The 25,036-nt window shown below is 41.8% G+C and overlaps 1 protein-coding gene across 4 annotated transcripts in view; it reads right to left on the minus strand.

Annotated features, from left to right (window-relative positions):
* The window catches only part of LRRC8D (leucine rich repeat containing 8 VRAC subunit D), a 51,786-nt gene that overhangs the window by 26,097 nt on the left and 653 nt on the right, over positions 1–25,036 (minus strand). For 3 of the 4 annotated variants that reach the window (XM_064428337.1, XM_064428339.1, XM_064428338.1), the window contains exon 2: positions 13,965–14,104. The exons of the other annotated variant lie outside the window; for it this stretch is intronic. The gene's annotated coding sequence lies outside the window, so the exon portion shown is untranslated. The remainder of the gene's footprint in view (positions 1–13,964; positions 14,105–25,036) is intronic. 4 annotated transcript variants of the gene reach the window in all.

Here is a 25,036-nt window from a genome sequence, read left to right on the forward strand (position 1 = left end):
ATGTGAACTAGAAGTTTCTACTGAAATTTTCAGTCATTACATGGTTAGTGACAGCTTTAAGGATGCCATTAGCAGCAGGTCTATTGCAAAGATTAAAGGCAGTTCACATCCTCTCAATTTCTTTTTAAGGTTAGCAGTCAGAAGACTGAAAAATGAATTCAGATGAAAGAACAAGGTGACTTTAAAATACAAGTGCTATTCCTGACTAGTAATACATCTACATCCACATAAACCCTCCCAAATCCTTAAGAGCCTTCCTATATAATATAATCCACTTTGAGGCTTTGTCTGCATAAGGCACTTTGGATTAATTCTTAAGACAAAAACCATGCAAATTAAAAAACTGACTTGATTAAACTCTTTGAGATCTTCAGATGCTCTTCTTCAGAATCAGAGTGACTCTCAATTATTTTACCTCAAAGATGTAGAACAGTTGATGCAATTCACTTTAAATTCACACCTTCAGCTGACTTGAGTGATTTCCTAATGGCATGTGAAGACAAGCCCTTAACTCCAGATGACACACAGAATTTACTTGGGAGTAACTGTCCAAAATATCTCCCTTTGGGAGACAGGCCCAGACAACACAACATATCAGGATGCTGGTTCAATACCAAACCATTCTAAGAAGAACGCAAGAAGCCACACATCAGAAAAACTTGATTTCTGGCAAATAGAATTCCTGACTGTGCATTTGCCAGGTTTTAGAGAAGCATTTCTAGGAGGCACCTAGCCTTGGCTTGAAAAGCCTTATATTCTGACACAATTATCCATGATTCCTCTCCAGCTCTTCCCTCCCCATCCCTACCCTTTCTCCCCAAGCTGCATTCCCCAGCTGCTCTTCCAAAGCCCAGCCTGCTGCCCTAACAGCTTGACACATGGGGCATAATCTAAGACAAAATGTGACAGCCCCTCCTTGACAAATTTTAAGCATCACCTGCCTAGGATGCAAAGCAGCTTGGAACAGAAACTGCAGGTGCAGAAGCAGCAGAGAAGTGCTTTGACTTTGGATGCTCCCTCCCCCACAGCTAAGCTCTCATTGTTTTTTCCTGGGGATACATCTTCAGATCAGCGCCACAGCCTGCTGCAGATATAGATCAGCTTTGCTCATCCCACCATTCTCTGTCACTGGCAAAAAATAGCTCTGGAGGGAGAGGAGGAGGATTTCAGCTGTTTTCTTCTCCACTTCTCTCTCTCCTCCCTTGCAATGAGGGAGAAGCCATTTTCTCATGCTCATGGCTTGATGTCAGAGTAACTGTTTTCTTACTCTACAGAGCAGTAAATCCCCAGATGTGCCTGTAAAAGAAATTTAATAGTAACCACAATGTTCCAGCAGCATCCTCAGCAACACGATCACCAGGCTTTTCATGCAAGAGCTGAAAGAAGCTGGCATATTACTTGTTTCCTTACCAAAGGCAGCCCAGAGGAGTGGCTGAAGCCAAAAGGAGAGGTCTGCACAGACGCTTCTCCTAGGCATCACTGATACTCTTACAGGGTTCAAGGGAACCACAGGACAGGGACATTTTCCTAGACAGGGTCAAAAATAGATGGAGGAAAAGCATGTAATATACTATTCTTTAATTTTCTCATAAACAGTAACTTTATTCTTCTTGAAACATTGATTGACATTTGATCCTGTTATGAACAATTCTGAAGCCTCCCCCACAGAGCATCTAAGCTGCAGAACATTAAAGCTGTTCCTTTCTCCTTGCCTCTAGCATATTCCTAACATGTAAACAACTCTGCTGTGCACACCAGCAAAGGCACAGCTAGCTAGTGAAAGCTGCAGCACTAAGGGCACCGTAGGAACCCATCCAACCCTAATAACCCATTAATTTCACAGGGCACTGTATTTATTAACTAGAAGCCAGCTGCTATTAATGCAAATGTATATGTAAAAAATTCTCCCAGTGGAAAAGCAGAAGGACCATTACAGACCTATTTTTCACAGACTGTCATGTTTCACAAGCTTTGTTACCCCGTAACCCAAACACACAAGAAACGCCAGTCTGAATGGTGGAAGAATTGTGACAGACTAGGAGAAAGGCAAATCGGGAAATCCAGCAGCCTTACTGTCTGAGGATTTCAGCTGATGTGACACCACATGATAAGCAATATTCTTGTGTCCAAGCCTCAAAACCCATAGGGACTATTTCTAGTTCAGCTTAATAGAAAGAAAAAAACCTCATAATCTTACTTTTCACATATTCAACAGCGAGGTAATTAACAGGAGATACCTTACAAAACTTACCAAAGTTAATGCACAAGGATTGCCCAGCCACATACTTTGTGTATATTAACTCCCACTTCACAGGCTCTGGATCAAGGCACTGCCCTGCTGAGTCTGGCTCCTCAGGGCAAGTTCCAGTAGCCAGATTCACCCACTCTGCCTTGGAATCCTCTTACAGCACCATTGCTCAATTCACAAATCTCTCTCTGCAGGCAAATCTGATAAGGCCTGGAGGAAACACCAATCCATCTCTGACCCATGTCTCACCCATCCAAGGGTACTGCAGTGATCCCAGAGAAAAAGCTAATGGAACTGCAACTACTTTTCTTCAGGGACTTCTCTGCCTTAGGATGTTCCCAATGGCAGTAATGCAGAGCAAACTGGCTCTGAAGTTGTGAGCTGAGAACAGCTGCACTGCCAGGCTCCAGCATCAGGACCTAGAGCAGCTCAGGGTGCCTTGGGTGACCACTCCATTGGCAGGTTTTTCCCCTTCAGTTAAAGCAAAACCTGGTGATTTCTTGCTGTATTTCTGATTTCTGCTGTCCACACCTACTTTGTAAACTGGAGCAAATCAGCCATGTCCCAACACCCACTAGCTTCCTTTGGCTTTTTTCCCACATTCAAAAATGTCAAACCATGAATTCCAGACCCTGCTTCTTCCTTCCAGAATGCAAAGTATCACTCTAGTCACACACACATTTCTCCCCTCCCACTTCTTATCAAATTCCACTGCCCATGATGACACCAGAGTAAGTTTTATATACTTCAGGCTGTGAAATCATCCACTTATTCCCAGCACCCCTCAAGAGCAAACTGCTGTCCTTCTCTCTTGACAAACCAGCAGGTGAACACCCACTCAATCCTGCACATGACGTCTACCAAAGGAGGTTTTGCTGGAGTAAAACAAGCATTCAAGAAGGTTTAGTTTTATAAATCAGATTACATATTCTTCCCTGCAGCTAAAATCTCATCTCCACATTTCCTACTTTCAGTGCTTTTAACACAAATTAAAGAGGCAGTGGGAGGGAGAGCTTTCTCCTTCCATATTCGGTGCACAGGCACATGGTGGTTTTATCACAAAGGTCAAGAAACAACCTCTTTTTACGAAACTTCCTGAAGTCTAACTCCAATGCTATCCTTGCAAAGGCCAAAATCCCTACTCACAGTAACTCTGCAGTATGCAATACCTATTATACAGCATTTATAAAGCAGTGCAAAGACTGAGGCTTTGCAAAGTGCAAGGTGTCAGCTGCTGTACCTTACATATCTGACAACATGCAATGTCACAAACACCAGTGCCAGCAGGTTGTGGCCACATCTTGGTACCAAATATCTGGCAGCTTTTTTCTTTTTAGAGAAGCCTGATCAGAAGACTACAGCCAAGTGATAGTTCTGAATTTAATGATTAATCATTATCATTACACTAAAAATTTGAAGCAATTCAGGTTTAAATTATGAATGATAGCAACAGCTCAAGGTGAGATTATTACACATTTTCATTCACCTTTCACTCTTATAAGTAAGTAAAAATGAAAGTTTCAACGGTGGCTTTTTGTACACTGTCAGCAGATAGATGTCTTGATATATGTTCACCATGCACTAAATATTCAAGATTCAGTACCTAAATTGCCCAGGATTGCACATAGCATGCTTTTAATTAACCAAAAAGACAAAACACAGGTTATTACCTCTTCTAACATCAGAGTCACGAGGCCTATCTTGTATCAATGACCTGCCCCAGACAGGAGCACTCAGGAAGGTATCACTTCGCCTTAAAGGATTCCAAAAGGTTGCTGAAGATTCTGTGCCTTTCATGGATTGGTTTTGATTGACCCCACATCTTTGACCTATGCTGTTGAACCCCCCTCAAATTTAACTGAATTGAAAGGGCTTGTTTTGAGGCATCTTTTCAGGGTTACACTGCAGTCAGCAGCATTCTTCACTTTTACACTATCCCAGCATAAAGGCAGAAAGCATCCTGGACCCAGGGTTTCCCATTAGACACGCAGCTCAAATGCAAACCTGTAGAAATACAAATCTTTGACTGACAAATGTCTACTGAAGAAAAGCAAAGAACCTGTATCCGAGAATTCCTGAAAATCAGGAATGCCATTACCCATTAAGCACCTGGTATACCAGGGTATCTTAAAAAGGTCATGAGGCAAGTATAACCCTAGCACACCAAATGGGAACATTTGGCTCCTTCTAAGTGCAGTAACCTCATCAGAACACTTGAATCAAATTTGACATTTATATCTCTATAAATAATGTGTGAGCAAAAGCAAAGACAAAGCAACATTTGCAGTTCAAGGAAAGACATCAAAGTAAACATGTCCCTAGCACTCAAATGTTAAACTACATGTGGGAATCTCATGATCTTTTGAATGGCTGAAAGCTAGGACACAGAGGAAAGGGCATCTTGTTTTTAAATTAATTATTAATCAATCTTTTCAGCCATCAAATCCATGCAATGACTCATCCACTTGCTTTACCAAAGTCTAAACTGTTATGGGGAGACTGCAATTCCACTGGAACATTACTTAACCCTGTACATATGAGAAAGGATTTTAGTAGATTCATTCCTCTCCCACAAGACCATCAAGCCCTCATTATACCTGTAAAGAAAAATTCCACATCCCCCCACCAAAAAAATCTCAAGCCACTAAGAAAAAAATGAGAAAAGGTAAAACAGTACTTAGAATTTTACACATGAGAAACAAGAGAAGATAAAGTCCACCTCAGGTATTCACTGCAAAGCCAGTATTCTTCCAGCAACAGTATACACTGTAAATAAGAGGATTCACATTATCAGAAATCCTCAATTAAAATGTCATAGAATTATTCTATTCTACAGAATTCTTCTGTACTCATTCAGACAGTTTTTACTGTCTGTGAAGGAATTTAGAGAATTGTGGATTGATAGAAGCTACTTTTAAAGTTCACAAAATTATGAACTTGATCCTACACCCCACATCCATGCAAATATCTTTTCAAAGTTTGACAGCTCTACTAAATAAACTGAGCTGCAAGACTGCAGCTCAGTTAGTGATACCTATGTACAGAGCTTGCTCTTTTCCTGTGCTAAAATTATATCAGAACACTACAACACATTTGCATATCTCCCACACATGTAACTTTTTGTCGGCTGTGAGAAGACGACATCAAGGCTTAGAAAACGTACCAGAAAGAGATAGGAGGAGAGGGTGGAGTTTCCTGCAGGAACACCCAGGCTGAAGTCCAGCAGCTCCCAGGGAAGGTGCTGCCCTTCTACCCGCCCGATGCCTTCAGATCAGGCTCCCACTTACCACTGTCAAATGTGAAACTCCACCCAGGAAACAAAAAGCTTCCTATTGTTTCTCCCCTCTGCAGCCTCCTGGCTACTACCAGGAAAACCAGCATCACCTCATCCTTTTTCCGTAAGAATGATTTACATCTTTCCCTTTTACTATGCTCAGCCTTGGAGCTACCACAGAATATGAGGAAAAGGAAAAAAAAAGTCTCTGCTAGGTTATCTCCCTTAGTCTCTCCTGTATGGCTTTTCTGGAAATATTTCTAGTAGCAGCCCAGAGTGCTGATGTTGATTTTAATCATGCAGAAGTAATAGGAAATTCACATGACTACTGTCAGTTTTCCAGCCACACAAGTTTTGCAAAAACATCAATTAAAACAATCTGATCTTCCAATTTTTACCTAGGGAAGCTATAAAAAAAATTACAAAAGTAGCAGTACTTTGGAAAATATTTGATTTACACATTGGTGCAGTTATTTTCAGAAAAGCTTTTCATTAAAAAATAAAAATCATGACACTACTGAAGATTTCTGGCAGTTTACTTCCTCCAAAGATGCCAGTGTGGAAAAAATAACTGAGCCAAGTAAAAGCAAATAATAAAAAGTCACAAGAAAATACCTGACTTGCCATGAATAAAGTGTTACTAAGGTGTGAGAGTGAGTTTAAGTGATTTTGGAAGTCAATAATGGAATCCAGTGTTATTCAAGGTATGCTACACTAGAAAATCTAACTTGAATGCTCAAATTATAGGGAGCCATAGCCCTCCTTCTGTATCTTTCCAGCGGCCCATTTTTACCAGTGCCACCTATCACAACATCCCAATAGCAAAACTCAGTTAACTGCAAGCAGAACAAAGCAATTAATCTGAAACTCAAGAAAGTAAAGTATAGTGCAGGAAAATTTGAAAACAAGCCCCTAAAAGTGTGACCGTGTAACAATAACTAACAGACCAAATGCAATTCCCCCTAAATCATTAATACTTGTTTGTTAATGATCATGCATGTTAGCTGCAGGGGAAGTGCCTTGGTAACATAACATGATTAAGACCCCATAGAAAAAAGTGAAATAATCAAAAATTACTTTTGTTAGTATCATATTAGGCCAAGTACATATCACATCCATAGAGATAAGATCTACTCCAGGAAGCAGGCTTTTTAACACCAGCGAACTTAAGAGCTAAATTACCATGGGCTGTGAAATGGAAAAATGCAGAACCGCATAAAAGGGAGGCAAACCCTGCTTACAAAATAGCAGTGAGTCAGCTCCTGAGGACTGGTCTGTGACTGCTACGAAAACAAGATGCACATTCCTTATGCGCACTCTGATTGTGCAGAATGGAAACAAGCCCATCCCCTAAATACGCTGTTAATGGGGTAGATGACATTGCAGAAAAGGTGTCAAGAAACATCAGTAACACTTTTTAAGCCATGCAAACTTCAGAAAACAGTTTCAGCCAATGCTGATCCACAAAACCTTTCAATCATACACACATCTACTCACGTTTGGGGCATTTAATAAGCAAGAAACACTCTTATCCGTGTCCTCAGATCAGCAACAGCTTATCTTGGGGACACCTCTAACTCTAAATAGTCCTTGAGATATTCATTTAGGGAACCACTTTCTAAAATGCCATGACCCGTTAGCTTGTCTAGTTCCATCATCTGTAATCAGACTATCTAGAAAACCAGGAATAAACACCAAGGCCTTTTGTGACAAGCTGTGAAACTATTAACAGGCCATTTAATTCCATAAGGAACAACACATAACATAACTACTGCACTTATTTATTTAGAGAACACAATTACATTTTCCCTCATTCAAAAATCCAAGATAAATCGTGGGCTCTCATAATCTGTCTCCCTCTTAGCAAGTGTCCTTGGCTACAAGCAGCTCTCCCCTTGACCACATCATAGCTCATTTTTTTGTTGCTGTTTAGGGATATCTGGGGGCTTTCTGGTCTTCTGCTCTTTTTACTGTTTTCAGGTGTCATTGGCGAACAGGTCTTCTCCTGGTATACTGACTACTTATGAGAAAAAAAATACATTCAAAGAATTAATGTGGCACACATGCAGGGAAAAAAAGGCTGGTAAGTCAGCTCTACCAATATTATTTTGTTGACAACTATTAAAACAAGGTGCTGAACACTGAATATCATGCCAGCACACACTGAATGGAAGCACCCTGTCCAACCTCTCTGAAAAAACAGAAACCTGGAAACCAGCTCATTTCAGGGAAAGGATTAAAGGTTGTTTTTTCAGGTGTCCTTGCACACCAAATCCCTCTGCCAGACATTGCAGTTTATCATTGCTAAACACTTACACTGCAAAAGTATCTAGAGACCTCAAGTAGGTCAGGACCTCAGCATGCAAAGTACAAAATTGATGCATAATACTTGACAGCCCTTGCCTCATCATATTTTTCAATTTTAAGTGTTTGTCTTCCCAGTAGCACGGCTATTTGAACAACCCACACAAGGAAAAGAAACTCAATAGCACTGTAAAATACCCACTCAAGTTCCCCCACCACTGTATCAAAGTGCTGTCCAACACACAAGGAAAACAGAAGTAGCTTTGCCCCTCGTTAGGATATGACACAAAGACCGAGGTGAAAGTTAAATCAAAGCAGGTTTGGGGCATTTTAGGTTGGCATACCTCCAACTATTCTAACAAAGACAGAAGAGGCTGTTGAAATAAGCTTTGTTTAATGTTTATGGATGAGAGCTCCAATTCTCATTTTTCCCATCTCCTGCAAGCTAGTCATACCCTCTCAGTGAAGGGAATAGTTTCTTAGTTGCTGCCTTCAGACTGAACCCTGGTTGAGACAGAGCAGGGGTGCAAAAGCAAATGAAAAGAAAATTTAAATGAACTGCAGGGAGTGGAACCAGTGTGCTAAACCTCATGTTTGCATCCCCTGGATTAGTTCCATTAAAGGTGAAAAAATATGCAATAAATCTGAAATGAAGCTTAACAAAATGATAGAGCTCTTGGCAACCTGATTATTTTAACAGGTTGACAGCCAGTAATTTCAGATTGTCTCAGTTTAAATACACATACCAGGAGAGCCCAATCCAGAAGAGTGGGCCAATACACTCCTGCAAAATTAGCTGTGCTTTACGTTCCATGTTCTCCCTTCTGATGCCTCCCAGCTCCGTCACCACCCACATCTGTCTTCACAAATACTCACCCAGATCCTGCACAGGTTACCTGCAGCTCCCCATGCCGTTCCCTGAGCTGAAAAGGAAAAACTGGTATTGCTGTGAACTTGACTGCAAGTCACCACCAATCAGTGACTGCCCAAGGACTAGAGACTTAGGAAAAAACAGCCATCAGCCTTCAGCCAACAGGTGGTGACTTCAGAGGTGGTTGTCTGGCTCTATCACAGCCCACTGCTTCTTGCATCTAAAGCAAAATCCATGCAGCACCCCTATTTCCAGTCCTTCCCATCTCACCCCCATGGCGCAGGGATGTCTGCTGCTCCCAGCCTTTGGCAGCACTACCAGCATCTCGGCCTGGTGTCATGGCAGGCAGCAAGTCACCAAAACACACAACCTGCCAAAAAGGCAAAGCATGTGGGACTTTGCAGATGTAGCTGCAAACCAGACAGCTGGACACCAGAGTGCAGCTCTGGTACAAGCAGCAATCTGGTGGGGATCTATGGGGGAAAGAGTGGAGTGGCATTTGAGCTCTGCCTCTAAAGCCTTAAACTACAATGGTTCCTCCATAGTAAAGACTGGAAAAAACAAACCACACCCAAACCTGGGCAGTGCTCCCCTTAACTACCACAGAACTTCAGAACAGCAGGCCAGGGGGAAGGGGCAGTATGGTGTTTTCCTTTCTCAAAAATTTCTTTTCAAGGAATTGTTTTTCCCCCAAAGTTTCAAATATCAGTAATGTTAACAATCATTATATTCTTTAAATAATTACTTGAACTGCCCATGAAAATTGTTTTGCAGTCTTCCTGGAAAAACATTTTACCTTAGTAGTAGTAGAAAGTAGTAGATTCAATTTATGAGCAGATAAAAAAATCACTTTTTTTGCCCAGCTGCTGCAGAATGTAAGAGTTAATGGAATGGAAAAGAGACTGATGCTTTATTGATCAAAACAATTCTAATTATGCATACAAGACTTTTCCATGTTTCCATTAATACACTGAGCAAAACCTACTTCATGAAATGCAGTCACATAAGCAGAAAGTTTGAGAGCTCATTGCTCAGCAACAAAAGCCAGATTTTATACATCCAATCACTAAAGGCAGTGGAATGTTATAACTGCAAGCATATTCTAGCACTTGGAATAATAAATAGAACCAGAGAAACATTATTTATGTAAATTTAAAATTTTTCTAGAAGAGGCCCATAAAAAGCTGTGGACAGAGTAACACAATATAACAGCTAAACCACAGAAGCACTAAAATAATTGAGCAACAAAGAGCTGTTTGTTCATTTTTTCCCTCCCTCTCTCTCTTCCCCCATCTTTACTATCTGAGGTGCAAGGCAATAATGCCACCAACATGGTATGTCCTCTTTACCATCATGTGTAAATATAGCACCACGAGTTGTGTTGGGCTCATCCAGACAAGGAAAACCTGCAAAGGTTTTGAAAAGATCAGCTTTTCCCCAGTCCAACATCTCCTGTGGTTTCTCAGTTGCTGGAAGTGTTTTGTCTCTCCTGAAACCACATCAGGTATGGGCAAGGACACACAGACCTTACTGTTTGATGCTGCACCTCACTACATGGATTTAGTGCTCCAGTGTTCACCCAGCCTCCGGGAGAACAAGAACTGTGATGCTGCTGCCTTTTCAAAACAGCATCACCTACCAAAGACAACAGATGAAGCTTGAGGGAGCAACATATTGAGAATCACTTCCCATCTATCCAAAAGGCACCTCCTGAGATTCCAGTCAAGAACTGAGAGCAGGTAGGTATTTCAAAACAACATCATAATATGTCAAAACACATAGCTAAGAATACTACAGCCCACTGAATTTGATACACATCCAGTACAGAACAAGTCTGTGAACACAAAACCATGCAACAAGACATTACTCCAGGGAAGGTTGAAAGAGAGCAGTGCTGCATTTTGACCCTGCTCAGATTTTTCTCTGCTAGAGCAAGCTGGCGACAAGCCCTGCCAGGGCCATCCCCTTCCTCCCCCGTGCCGTGTCGGTGCCACTGCCTGCAGCCTGGCTGGGTTCAGGCTCCAGAAGGACATGCTGGAAGCAGCTCAGCTCACTGACCCATCACTGTGAGGACTGGCTTCTGCTATCAGTAATGGACAAGTCTCCTGTCTAGGCAAAGAAATACGAGAGCAAAAAACAGTGAAAAAACCACTGAAGTGGGGCTGTTCTCCAGCTATTTTCCAGTTATTTTCCAGTTTCTGTCTCTAATGATAACATTGAAAATTCTGCTGGAAGGACAGGAAGAAAGAAAAGATAAACCAACATGGAAATTGTAACATTGGAGCAAGATACACAGAAGTTCTTTTCATTGCAAAGAATTACTCAAAATGACATCTATAGCTGTACTAAGGAAAACACTGCTTCTGCCTTGAGGTAGCCTTGGCAATAACATTTACCATTTTGGAGGGAATTCCAATCAATTTAATTTATTTGTCAGTTAATAAGCTTCTAATTACTGCTTCTGGTATTGAAACACACACAGAGGAAACAACCCTTGCCCTCCAATCCCCCCACCATACCTGCCCCTGGCAGTGAGGACCAGCAGTCATTCTGGTTTCCAGCCGAAGGTCAGCATTGCTGCTTACTATGTGCATACAGTAAACAAATAGCTTATACAGACAAGTTGTTCTTAAAACAAATCAAAAGCATATCAAGTGAAATGTGATCTAAAATAAGCCAGCAATGTTTCAGAATATCACTATTTCCCCTGGCACTTCAGGATGCTGCAGTTGCAGAAATTCCTCTAAAACAATTCAAGACTTAAAGCTTATGCTGACACAAAAAGAGGTTTCGAGACAGAAATGTTTTATAAATACACACACACACTCCATCACAGTAACCAGACCACAACACTTGCACAGCAAAGCCCCTAGCCATACTTTAACAATTTTTTTCATTGAACTGTATCAGCCAATATTTTTTCTTGCTTCTCAACTATGCCAGTAAAAATCTTACCACAAAAGCCCTTCTAGTGATTGCAAAATGTTTCTGCCTGCATAAACCGTTCCTTTCACAGGACACGGAATAAGCAGTACTAGCAAAAAAACATTCCTCTCATACCAGCAGAGGAACCTGAGAAGGAAGCAGTGAGACCAGGTAACCAAAGTGAGCAAGCAGGAAGGTGAAAGCAAAGAAGAGCATTGCATCAGTCTGGCTTATGTGTGCAGAAAAAGGCAGGAAGCAGTAACTGCCCTCACACCACGTTTGTGCCAGCAGAAACTAAACTGCAAAGTCACAACACTACTACAAGAAGTAACAGCACAAAAACACTGCATGCGGGTCAGACTGACCAACTTGACTGTGACAGACCCGGCATTTTGTTTTCTGTTTGGATTTGTGTGTCATGTTTTGTGTAATGTATAATCTTGAGAAACAAACATCGCCTAGAAACTTAAGCATTAGCCATTCCATTTATGTCAAGTGGATACTAATCCTATTTTCCTGAAGAGTTCAAGTGTCAGTTGTGTTAACTGTTTCACTACTGATAAGATACTCAGCACATGCTCTTTGCTAAAACCTATCTCAGGACTCCAAGACTCTTATGAGCAAAATCATCCATGTATTCCCCATCCAGGAATAAACAACACCTCCACTTTTCCTAATGAGCATCCTTATAATACAGACCCATCCTGGCTATGTGAAAAATACTCAATTCTAAGAATAGAGAAGTGTGGGCTAGAAAACAACAAAAAAATTTAAGACTGATCCAGTATACTTTTAGAGACTTGTCTGTATTTCCACTCAAACATAAATCTTCTCTGTACTCCTGCTGCTTTTTTTTTTTTTTTTAAACCCCAGATCTGCTGCAGGTTATCCAGCCTGCCACATCACATCAACACAGAAACCAGTAAGGCCTGGCTGCAGAATTTAGGTCAGCTCGTCTGTGGAGTACATAAGGTCTTCCACACAGCCATGAATTTCCTAGTAATGCTTCAATAATCCCTCTTCATCCTGCTACACAGCTATTTCACTAGGAACTGCTAGCTTTCCTCTAACTCCCCAACAAAGACTCTCCACAGGAGGGATGTTTGCAGGCAAATGAGCCACTATCTCTTCCTTGGGAAGCAGGAAGCTGGTTGTTCAATCAAATAAATGCTGATTCTTATTTCCCAAGGAAAAAAAAAAAAGTGAAGTATTCACAATGGATGCTAGAAAGAGAGTCCTTTTAAAAAAATCTTTTAACCACACCAGGAAAGATATAATCAGAGCTGAAAACTACCTCTAGAACATTAGGAATAATTTTCTTAACAGATTTTAAAATACCCTCACTGCTTCCATCTGGGACAATAAATAAAAAAATAACAAAAATGTGACTAATAAATTCAGACAGTCTAAGCTAAGGAGGCTGGTATTTCTGGAGAGAAAGCATCACTTGAGGTGAAAAAACACTGTGCCTCTTCATAGAATGCTCAGTCTAACAGTGAATTGCATGCCACTGCCATCCTGAGCATTGTACAAACCAACCTAAGTACTAGCCCTGTTCATAAAAGATCTCTAATGGTACATAAAAATATGTGAAGTCTTTTCAAAACATGGTCCTTAGAGCAGGAGTTCCACAAACTGGAAGGTATAGTTACGTAAGACAAAAACCCCAAATCGAATACAATAAATCAAAATCTTGAACCCCTCTGTCTATATAAACGATGAACCTAACTAGATCTTCTCAAGTATCTTTCTCTGAAAGATGTGAATGCAAGAATAAATACCAGCTTCCAGGAATGGTTACAGACATCTCAGCAAATAAAAACATAACAAGAAAACTGAGAGTTGGTTTTGTCTTAAAACCCATCAGCATGCTACCTCTGTGCTCTACAGTTCCCACAAGACATACTGCTCATCAAAAGCTAGCACTGAAGTCTCCCTACTAGAACAAAGAATAAAGCTGAGGAAAAACCTTTCCTCAAGACATCAAACTGCTCTTCAACATTCAAACATTTGTTAAAGAGTATTCCTAGCCCATTCTTCACAACTTACATGAAGCCTGAAAATGGTACCTGCAAACACGTATTGAGCAGTACTGCACACCAGATGTGCAAATCAAATACCCCAGGAAATGAGATGCATTTGTTTATGCTCACCTCATCTCTGTCAGAGAGCTCAGACACAAAACACACCCACGCCCTGCCCACGGATGTGGCTGTCCTTACCGGGCTCCACTGAACCACACATGCTAACAAGCCCTTCCACAGAATGTAACTTTTAACAACTAATGATCATCCATAACTTAACTCTGCACCAAACAACCCTTCCCATGACTGGCTCAGTACCTGATCAGGCTGTGCTTCTCCGCCCTCCTCCTCTGGCTTCAGCAGGGCTGAGCGCTGGCTCCTGAAGGCTCCAGCGGCAGGAATACCAAGCCACACTCTGATGATCACTTTCTCATTTTGACAAGCGCCACAGACTCCTCCTATATAAAAATAAACTCCTGTGAATCAAACTGGCCAAATAAAGTGGTCATGGTAGCAGGGGTTAGAGGAATGCCACTCAGTAACACAGAAGACAAAGGTTACTCATCATTTTGCTGACTGTGCTTCATCTCTAGGGAAGACAGAGCACATCCTTGTTTTAATAACTTTGGAACTACTCTAAATGAGTTGTCCTATTCTTGAAGGGCACAGATCCCAAATGAGCAATTTATCATTTCCCACACATTTTCTTAAACATATTGGCTCATCCTAACTTAACCAAGAGCACTGCTATTTCTACATCATCACCTCCCTACACCACCACAAAAGCCAGACCAGACCCGAATGATGTGGTAGCTGCACAATGCACATGTTCCACACAAACACTTCGATGACACTTCAACTACTGCATTACAGCCCTGTGCCAGGAAAGCACACCACTTTGAGTCAAATGAGCTGCTTGGAAAAATCTCAGGAAAACACCTCTATCCTCTGGGACGAACAAACTAGAGAAAAAGCTGCACTGGCCCCCTCCTTCTTCAGCCCAAAACTTCCACCAGCTAAGATCCAGCATGGCTGCCTTCATCTCCAGAGACCCAGAGGTTCCAGGGCTGTGCAGAGCACACAGATGGAAAGCAACAACTCAGCAAAAAGAACAGCTAGACTCCAACAGGTAATTCATGAATATTTATTTTACTTTGCTGCTTATTAAGTATGCCTTGTTATAAATCAAGTATTTTACAGTAATTGCCTCCAATCAACAAACACAGGGAAAGCTGCTATATAAACCAGTGTTGTTCCATATGCAAAAGGAATGCCTTAGCAACAGGCAGGATTCTACAGGACTCTGTGTGCGGCCGGCTGGCTGCCGCTGCCTTGCTGCCCCCCAAGCAGCACTGCTGTGTGCCCAGGGTGTTCCTAGCACTGCCAACCACAGCACACTGTGCCAGGGTGCGAGCACCAGTGCAGCAGGTGCTCACTGCAAGGGTAGCAAGCCCCAGGTACAGGGGCAGCCCTCCAGAGCAGAGGATGCTCCACAGGCAGGAACAAGCAGCTGTATCCCTGCTTCAGCCCCCAGCCCACTGCCCCCACCCCAGCAGTGCCTGCAGCAGAGCTGTTCTGCCCCAAGGGTCTGCACCCAGCACCGAGAGCAGTGCACTCACCCACCTGAGCTGCTCCCAAACCACTGCAGAAAAAAATGCAAACACACCCTCCGCCCCCAAATCTCCCTCTATTTTTTTTCTGAGGCTTTTTCAGGGGTGGCACCCACCAGCACTCAGAAGCACACAGGAACAAGCCCTGTGTCAAGCCTTCCACTGAGATAATTTTAAAGGTCAGCAGGAACCTGCTGTTCCGGGTTTCTTCTTAGCAGTAGAGACCCAGGATAAGGAGACAGAAAAAACACTGTCAAATCCTCAAATAAAATACGCCTTATAGACTTTTCTTCTTGAAAGGGCTTGGGGTAGTCAAGTGGTCTCAGTAGAAGCAAATCTTTTTATGCAGAACTGGTGTTTTCAGAGACTCTAGGTTTTTAAATAAATGGAGGAAAAAAACTGTGACTAGATACTTTCCAAGGGTCTAGAGCAAGCAGGCTTCAGAACAGACCTTTGGATCATACTTGAGCTCTAACAGAAAATGCTCACAGCCACGGGGCCATTCCCCTTGGCTGTTCCAGTAACCCTTGTTTTTCACGAGGTCAGGGAGCCATGTAAGAAGGGCCTGAACAGAGCTCACCATGCCCTCCAATCCCTCCTCAGCAGCGCTCCCAAAGGCAACAAACCATTTCCGAAAACAGCAGGCAAAGGCAGCTCCCACCTTCAAAGTAGGAGGAATGCTTTTTGAGAGTGTATAGCATTTAGGGAAAGGGGCCAGGAGAGGCTGAATAGCACCACGACCACACTTGGTAACACATGGGAAGCACAGGAGAGCTTGTCTTCAAGAGCTGAATCACAATCTGAAATACTGCTGAGGTCCATCACCAGCACCCTCCCCTTCCCAGAACAGGCTGAGCACATGGATTGGATCATACCTGAGGAAATGTAAAGGATAACAAATGACAAAACACTTACGAAAATTTTGGTTTCAAACAAACAAAAGAAAACATAAAACAAACCAAAAACCAATCTAAAAGCAGAAATTCTTATATAAATCATAGCAGTGTGTAAGCAGATGTTTGGGCAATGCCGAGACCAGTGAAGGATTCTTCCCTGCAGTTCTTACCACAAAAATTCCCATAGATTTTGTTCCAAATCCCATTTGTCAAATTCTCACTTTATGCTACTTCCTTCACCTCCCTCTCCCATTTTTGAAGTGACAACCTCAATTTATTAAAACAAAGCGACGTCTTTCTTACAGAAACATCTGCTTTGATACAAGAATACAAATCCACTGGTATAGTCAGTGTGTGGGACTGTGGCTACGAAGGAGATTAAATAAGGAGCACATGCACCACTCCTCTTTTAACCTCATCCCCTCTGGCACTCATTCACTTCAATACTTTTCTTTCAGGGCCCTACAGCATAGGGAAAGACACCACATTTACATTGGGGTGTTGGCATTAGCCAGTGCCAATTTCATCTGAATCACAGCCAAGCACTTGGCACTTCAGGCATAACACATGCAACCTCCAAATGCCACATCCTATATACAGTGGCTGCCTCCATTTGTACAGTCACTTGATCAAACATCTTTTCTATTAAGGAAAACAATACTTCTGATGCTTTTAACAGGGAAATAATAATTGTTAACAGACTGAAAAAAACACAGAACAATTCACTTAGAACAAATCATTATGAATTCTGTAAAGCAATTAAAAGGAGGGAAGTCACAGTATTTTGGGGGAGAAGTGGGTATTTTGGAAAAAAAAATCCCAAAACTCCAGCTAATTAAGTAAGCAGTTCCAGTCATTAGAGGTTTAATTTCAGCACAGCTGAATAATTCTCAGTTCTACATATATCTCAAAGTACCCAGACAACAGCAGACATTTGACAATCTCTTCAGTTAAAATGCCATCTTCCTCCCTTGCTGCTGCATAAGAAAAACAGCAAACCAGCACACAGGAAAAGTGTCATGCCATCAAGAGAGAAGAAAAACCCCCAGCACAGATACCTCCCGCAGATATACTGTCAAAAGTAGCATGTAGCCTAACCAGATAAATACCAGATTTTGTTGCTATCTCTGAGTGAGTTTGGCAATTAGCTGAAGCTGATTTGTGGCCACCCTGCTACTTAACATTCCTGCTCTCTCCATGGTATGTGCCTGGGAAAGGCATCTTGCCCAAAGCAGAGGGTGGGCTGGAAGGCAGGACTTCCCCTTTCAACAGCAGTGCAAGCTCAAATTTGCTCCAGCTGGTCTTGAAACCACACTCCCCTTGGAAAGCACCTTAGGCACTGCTCCTGCTACATGGGAGCCTACAGGACCCCACTGCCACTCCCTGCAGAGTTCATTGTCCATTCCAGGCCTGGCTTTTCACATGACACCCAACTCCCAGTTTAATTTGGGAGCTCCCTGTAATTCCTCCCTTCTCTTGGTGGCCACCTCCTCTTCCCCCAGCCGTGAGCCAGAGGCTGTGTGCAAACTCCTCCCCACTTCCTCTCTTCTGCTGCAGACAGCAGGAATAGAGCAAAGACATCAACAAATCAAACCTTGCTGGTCAAGCAGGCAAAGCTCCTCACTGCTACCATGAGCTAACTCATTGTCTGATCACAGCTGCTGGTAGCTCTGGTATTGCACTCTTTAGCAGACAGCAAACCAGAGCTAAGATCTCACAACTTCAAACAGCAAACAGGTAAGTAATCAGACACTGAAGAAGTCTTCACATGAATGAGGTGACAGAAATCAGCAGATATGAGAGTGTGGAGGGCCACCATCCTCTCTTTGTGCACAGAAGGAACAGCAGAGAAGGGGCACCCTGCTCCTCATGCTGGCCAGCTGCACACTGGCTGTTTCCAGGCTGCCCTGTGCACATGGACAGACTACAACCTTAAAATACAAATGAGGCACGTGCAAACCATTAGGCAAAACCAGGCTTGTACTAATTCAACCCCTAAGCTTCAGGCACCCATTACACTGCATGCAATGATTTTTTTCAAATACTTTGCTTTCAAGTTAACTCCAAACAGGGAAAACTTGGCCATTTCACTGTGAGCACAAAAGCCTTGTTTCTGGAATGAAGCACCCTCAAACAAACAGAATTCATACACTTTCCACTTGCTGAACAGCATATATAACCTTATGCTTATATTTACTCACACTTCTCTCCACAGTTTTGTTATCTCCTTTTCTTTGCCTCACTATTACTATTTTCTTTTGTATTTTTGCATGTTTCTCGTATTTTTCTTTTCAGGCTTTACTATCTTTTTTCTCCTGTAACTCCAGCCTCAGTGGTTTCTTTCTTTAAAATCTGTTTGGGTTAAACTGACCAATGCTAATAAAGATACTTAAATTCACCTTTCAATCTAAGCACATACCAAATTAACTTTCACTAAAAATAAACATGGCATAAATACAAGTTTTAAACACTGGAAAACATATTCTTGTCCAAACCTATGCATCTTTCACTTTTCTGAAAGTGAAAGAATCTGAATGATTATTAGCACAATTTTGTTTCTCTCAGTCCACTCCTCTTTGTAAGAACACTTTTCTTCTATTAGGCACTTTCCTACCCACTTTTCATAGGGACACCAACACTGGTTAAACACTCAATTTTTGCAGCACCAACAAGCCTTTATGTATCTGCATTCCTCCACTTCCTTGTTTCCAGAGCCAATACATTTGTTTCAGAAGGATAGAAAAGGAGAAGAGCAAAACTATCAAACCAGTTTTTCCTTCCTCTCTACTATCAAGGCCAACAAGGCAAAACTGTGAAGAAACTTATTATGGGTTATAAAGCATCAAATATTACTTAAAAAAATCAAGTGCATGAGAAGTTTCACTTCCCTTTTGTCAGTTCCTCTGCTAAACTAGGTAGGTTAGGCTTTGTTTCTTAATTTAATTAGTCAGAAATAAGTACATAAAAGTTTCTGTATGGCAGCCATTGAGAGGAACCCTGTATGTGGACTCCTCAGTTTGTGTTTTGAAACACCAGTCAGATTAAGCGTGAAGTCTGGCTGCTCCTGCATCCTTGATGAAGGCAATTGCTAATGCATGTGGAAAGCGTGTGTAACCACAGCGGTGCCTGGAAACAAAGCAAGCCAGGGCACTACCTCTAACACTGCTCCCTCAAGTTTTAATGCACAGACTATCAGACCAGAGCAATTCCTATCCTCCCTTTCCATGGCCTGTACACAAACCACCGCTTACAAATATGCAATATGGACTTTTTTTCTCCCCTTATTCATTGATATTTGCATTGGTTTAGTGGACAAATTTATACAGAACAATCCAAACTACATCAGCTTAACACCATGTTCCTCTGTGCAGGACTGCAAAGGCAACAAAATGTCTATTACATAACACTTCTGTATAAAATATTAATTCTCACAGAGGAAGCTCTTGAACCAAAAGGTTATTTTCAATGATTAACAAATCAGTGTTGTATAAGCTTGGTTATTTAATCAGTGTATTTAAGACAGACAACAAACCATACATTTTACTGACATAACATGAAAAAAATCAACTTTTTACGTGCACACATCAAAATTTATCCATCCCTGGCACACACAGATTCAGCAAGCCTGCACTGGGGTAATTGCAGGCATCTGCATTTTTTATACAAGTTCTCACACCAGCTGAAAGCATGTAAGCTTCCTTTCCAGAAATGGATGAAGAACAGGTAAATATTCAGACATCATACTCATATACACATCCCGTGCACTTGTTCTGTCCTCAAAGCTGTAATCTCAAATTGGGAAATCACTGCAGCAAGAGTAAAGTGCTTCAAAATTTTTTCCATACAAAAAAATCCCTGTTTTTAATAGGCATGTTGGTATCTGTGCAATTGGCCAGACTTGAAAACATTATAGGTGTGGCAGCCCTGCCTTCTGTAGGACCCAAGGGCAATCAGGAATACCTTTTCTAAAGACACTATCTCAATGCTGACGTACAAAGAATGAAGTTCAAGAGAGGAAAAAAAGACAAACCTGTATCTTGGCTGTGACTTTGTAACCATTAGGTTGCATGAGGACAGGCAGGAGCCTGTCTCACTGCTTCATCAGGACTATAAAGAACCTCCATGCATGAGGTTTTTCCTTTCTCTGTGTATCTTTACATAATGAATGCAGGGAGGGGGCTCATCTTGAGCACCACTGTCTCCAGCAGATGGTCTCAGCATATTTACCAGCTCCATATGAGAGTCACGGGTAAGACATCTAAAACAGCAACAGATACTTTAATCCACCTTATCCATGGTCTAACCATGCAGGGGAAATCATCAGGAGATACAACTCAAAAATCCTGAGCAAATGAATAGACAGCTTTTGAAACTCCAGTTTGAGAACTGTGCATTTTTCCCCCAAATTTCTAAGCACAGCAAACAGTTTGAAGAGATATCTGATAGGAAAAGGTAACAACAGTATTTATCTGTAGCAGCCACCCCTAAGGTCTGAGAAATCTTCCACTGCAATTTTCTGGTCTTCAAAGTAGACCATCAGAAGACAGAACACCTAAGATGCCTAACTTTTGAAGAAGACCATATACAAGAGGGTTTTGGTTGGTTTTTTTTTAACACTAACAAGGAGCTAGGCAGATCACAAGAATCAGACTATTTCTTCTTTTACTGATCACACAATACAAAAAGCAAGACCATGAATAAACACAAATGCTATCCTAACTCACTGCTGGATGCCACACGCCTTCAGCCTTTTTTCTTTCTTCTTCTTAATCAGAATTACCTTCAACAAAAAAGGGCCTCCAAGAAGAAAAAAATATCTGAGCAACAACCATCCTTCCTCCTTCCTAAGGGTGGCTGTATTTTACACCACGATTGCTTCTCAAGTTTGAATGTTGCAATTACTTCAGTCTCGGAACAAATCACTTCTGAGGAAAGAGCTCAAGTGGAAAGGAGGAAAATTAGTTTTGAGGCTACATGAACAATATGGTTTTGTATCCTGATTTATACTTGAAGAGGGAGAAGACGAAAAACTAAGGTATTTCTCTTAAAACAGTTCTAACAAACGAGTTCTTGGTGCAGCCATACTCACTTCCCATACTACTGCTTGTCTCCAAGTGTTGGGCAAAAGCGGCATTTTGCTGGCTTGATTTCAAGAAAACAAGTTTTCTCCTTCCAAGGATATCTCCCTCAACATTCTGGCAGCTGCTACATGAATGTCTTTTAACTTCCTTTCCTATCCATTTCCTGAAGGGGGACAAGAACCTGTTCTTGCTACAGCTGAAGAGAATACAGAAATAAATGAAAAGAGTTTCAATTCTTTTAATTAAATAAATTTGTGGTAAGAGAAAGATTGAAGCAGTGTCAGTTAAAATTAATGATGTGGAAATTAGTATTACTGACGGTATTAGGTGCCAACTTGACTTGTGACGCACTTTTCTTTTTAACATGCCAAAACCAAGATGATTCTCAAGAAGTTAAACACTAGAAATCATGGCTTTGTTCTTTCCTAAATTTGTTTGTAATCTCTGAGGGGAGAAATTGTTTGGCATGCAATTGGTGCCTATTCTTTGTTATATGGTTAAAAGAAAATTGTACTCCATCTGCCCCGACCAAACCCATCCCCAACGCAAGCAAGTCAAACTTCAAAAATGTAGCTCAAAGTGTTTTCAAGGTTAGAAGCACAGGATAGCCTTGAAACACTAATTACAATTGCTTTCACAAAACATAAGGCTAGTAACTGCTAGAAAACTGCATTTCACAAACACCTTTCTTCATATCTCAGCCCTGTGTGGACCCTCAGCAGCTCATCACCACAGCCAAGAATAAACACTTCCATGATCAAGCAGCACCAGTGCGACCCCAGAGAGCCTCATGCATGCATGTGGACTTATGAAACTACACATACGTGGAAAATTAGTCATGGACACAAGTCTTTGCATGGTGAAGTCCACAGACTTTTCACTGCTTGTTTAAAAAACATGTTTAAAATGTTAGTTATGCAAAAGCACAGGCAAGTCTTTATCTAAATGTAAAGTTTCTGGGGGAAAATAATTCCATTTTTCTTAACATAGCAATGGCTTTTTAGGTTGGTTAGGATATAATCTCCCCACCACCAAGAGACAATAAATAAATAAAACAGAAAGAAAAAAAAACACAAAAGGAGAACTGTGCAGCCCTATTTCAATGCTAGCAAGAAATGGAAGAATTTAAATAGCAGAAACTGAAATAACAGGTTTTATTCTTTCCACTTAATGTTACTGTGCTATTATATATAACATCTAAGTATAACAAAAATCGCTAATTGTGTTTTATGATATTTAGGGATCTACAGCAACTTCGTGAATTGGAAGATAAAGACTGCTTTTTTGAAAGGAAATTAAAACCTTCAGAGTTCAGTATTTCGTAAAATACTTACACTAGAACTCCTTTTTTTTTTTTTTTATCCAGTTGAGAAACTTGTTTACTGAGTTCCCTCATGTTCCCCCATTTGTGACTCAGGCTCAGCAGAACAGCCTCCAGCAGCCCCACAGAGATGAAGTGCTTTAAGGCTCAGGACACTAACCCAGCGATCCATGTCCATGTGTCTGTAGCTACATTCCCCTCTGGCTCTTAGAGGTGCCGGAGAAAGCAAAGGGAGAGCCCGGGCTGAGTGCTGAGTCAGCACTGCCACCGCTCCACACTCCACACAAGCAGGACCTGACGCAGCGCTGGTGCCAGCAGAGAACACACAGCAGGTAAGAAACTCAGCCTGTGTACAGGGCCTGATAAAAAATCCACTTACTGCCACTGGCTTTAACAGACTTTGAATGGGACCTCAATGCACAGGAGACATGGGAAGATCTAGAGAATTTAAAAGAACCAGCTGCAAAACCCAGGAAACTTCTGTACAGTCCCTTCTTATAACATTGCACCAAGCCACAACACACATAGCTGCAAGTGCTTTTGACCACAGGGATGGACATACCCTTTTGTCCACTAGCCTTTATTCTCTTATCCTTTTGTCGCTGACAGGACTTACTGCAAGTCCAGCACAAACAGAATCAGCTTTTTTCCTCCCTATCCAGGCATGTAGTCAAGAAAACTGCCCATAAACAGGAGGCAGAGCTGTAGAATCTCTGTACCACCACTTATGTATTGTACACAAGAGAAGGAGGCAACAGGCACAAAGGGCTAAGAAAGAACTGGAATACAAGAGCTACATTTCAGGTGTACAACAATGTGTTAGTACAATGTTCACTAGTTAATCTTTCCAGGGCAAGCACCCAGGTGCTTTCACTCTCTGCATTGTTATTATAGAGGTTGGCTCCTATTAATAATTACCTTCCTCTAATTGCAGCACAGTCTTTCTTCATTGCTCGTACTGCTAGTTAGAATTCCTTTTCCAGATCTCCACATGCTGGACAGATTACCATTCCCTCAAGGATGTCAAGATTGGTAGAGATATCTATTGTGCATACCTGGATCTTACAAAACAAAACGACAGCTTAATGCTGCTCCCTTCCCTGCATAAGCTCACATGGCCATTGTAAAGTTTTAATACTTTGTGTTGAAGTCATCACAATTACAAATAACAGCATCTATTTAATATTCCCTGATATTATGTGCAAGAAAACAAAGCAAACAGACAAATGTTTTTGACACTAAGCAAGATACAGGCAAAGCACCAAATGAGTTTACTATAAAAGCAATGCCTGCCTAGAGACACAGGAGAAAATTGTGTAAAAAAATATATAGCCACAGAAGCATATTCCTAGGTCAGGATTTCATAAATCAGTTTCTACTAACAATAAAAGGTTTATATGGCATTTGTAAGGCACAAAGAAAGAATAGGATCCTGGCCCCAAGTAAGGCTTGGTGAATTAATTTAAGACGGCAATCAAGAGCAAATAACACAACACTAACCTTACCCTAAGTTTGAAGAAAGATGGTTTCCTTTGTCTCTAGGAAGAGGTGAGGGGAAAAAATCAAAACAAAACACCACCACGAAAAACAAGACAGAAATAAAAGAAAAAAAAAACGAACAGAGAGAAAAGGACTTAGCTACCCCATCTGGCACAAGAGTGCTTTTTTGATAGCTCATAGCTGTGGGTTTAAAATCTCAGCCCTGTTCATGCCAATTTCTCCCATCCTAAAGCACTCTCTCTCAAACAAGCGGGCATTGTCACCCCCCACCTTCAGTTTTACAGGCAGAAAATACTATCCTTTCCTATCACGGTGACAGACATAATGCTGACAAAACACCAAATACTTCCCTGCAGTGTTTGGGGATTTTTTTAAAGCTGTAACTGGCAAAGCTTACAAGTAGCCAGTACCCCAAAGTGCTCTCTGCACCAGCAGCTAAGTCAAGTAAAACATCACTTTCAGCACCACCATTACAGGAAGTACTGCTAAGACTTATCCACCGAACAACACCACCACCACTACCGTCCTCCATTTTCAAGTCTGAGTAACCTATCTCATGGCTCTTACGCCCTGGGAATATCCAGAGGCGAAAGTGCCAGGCGGCAGGCGTGCTGTAAACGCCGAGCCCGAATCCCCCCGGTGACCGCAGACCAGCTCCCCTAAAGGATGCTGGGCAAGTCACAAGCCTTCAGCGCCTGAATTCGTATTTGTTTAAGAGCAGTGGCAGCACTTGTGACGGGGAGGGGGGGAATGCAGGTTGCAATACAGGAGCTGCCGTGCCAAGCTCAGGGATCCTAAAGGAGCAGGAGTGGGTATTGCCACGTACTGGGGAGCAGGGGGAAGGGAGGAGACGCGCCTCGAAAAAACAGAGATGGTTATCTGACAAGGGCTGGTTCTGCCCTGAAGATGTGCTTTATTGACTGGCTTGGGCCTCTGTAATCTGCGTGCGCTGCAACACGACGCACAGCTGACCCCATACAAA

The sequence above is a fragment of the Passer domesticus genome, chromosome 7, assembly GCF_036417665.1.
Source record: "Passer domesticus isolate bPasDom1 chromosome 7, bPasDom1.hap1, whole genome shotgun sequence".
Lineage (NCBI taxonomy): Eukaryota > Metazoa > Chordata > Aves > Passeriformes > Passeridae > Passer > Passer domesticus.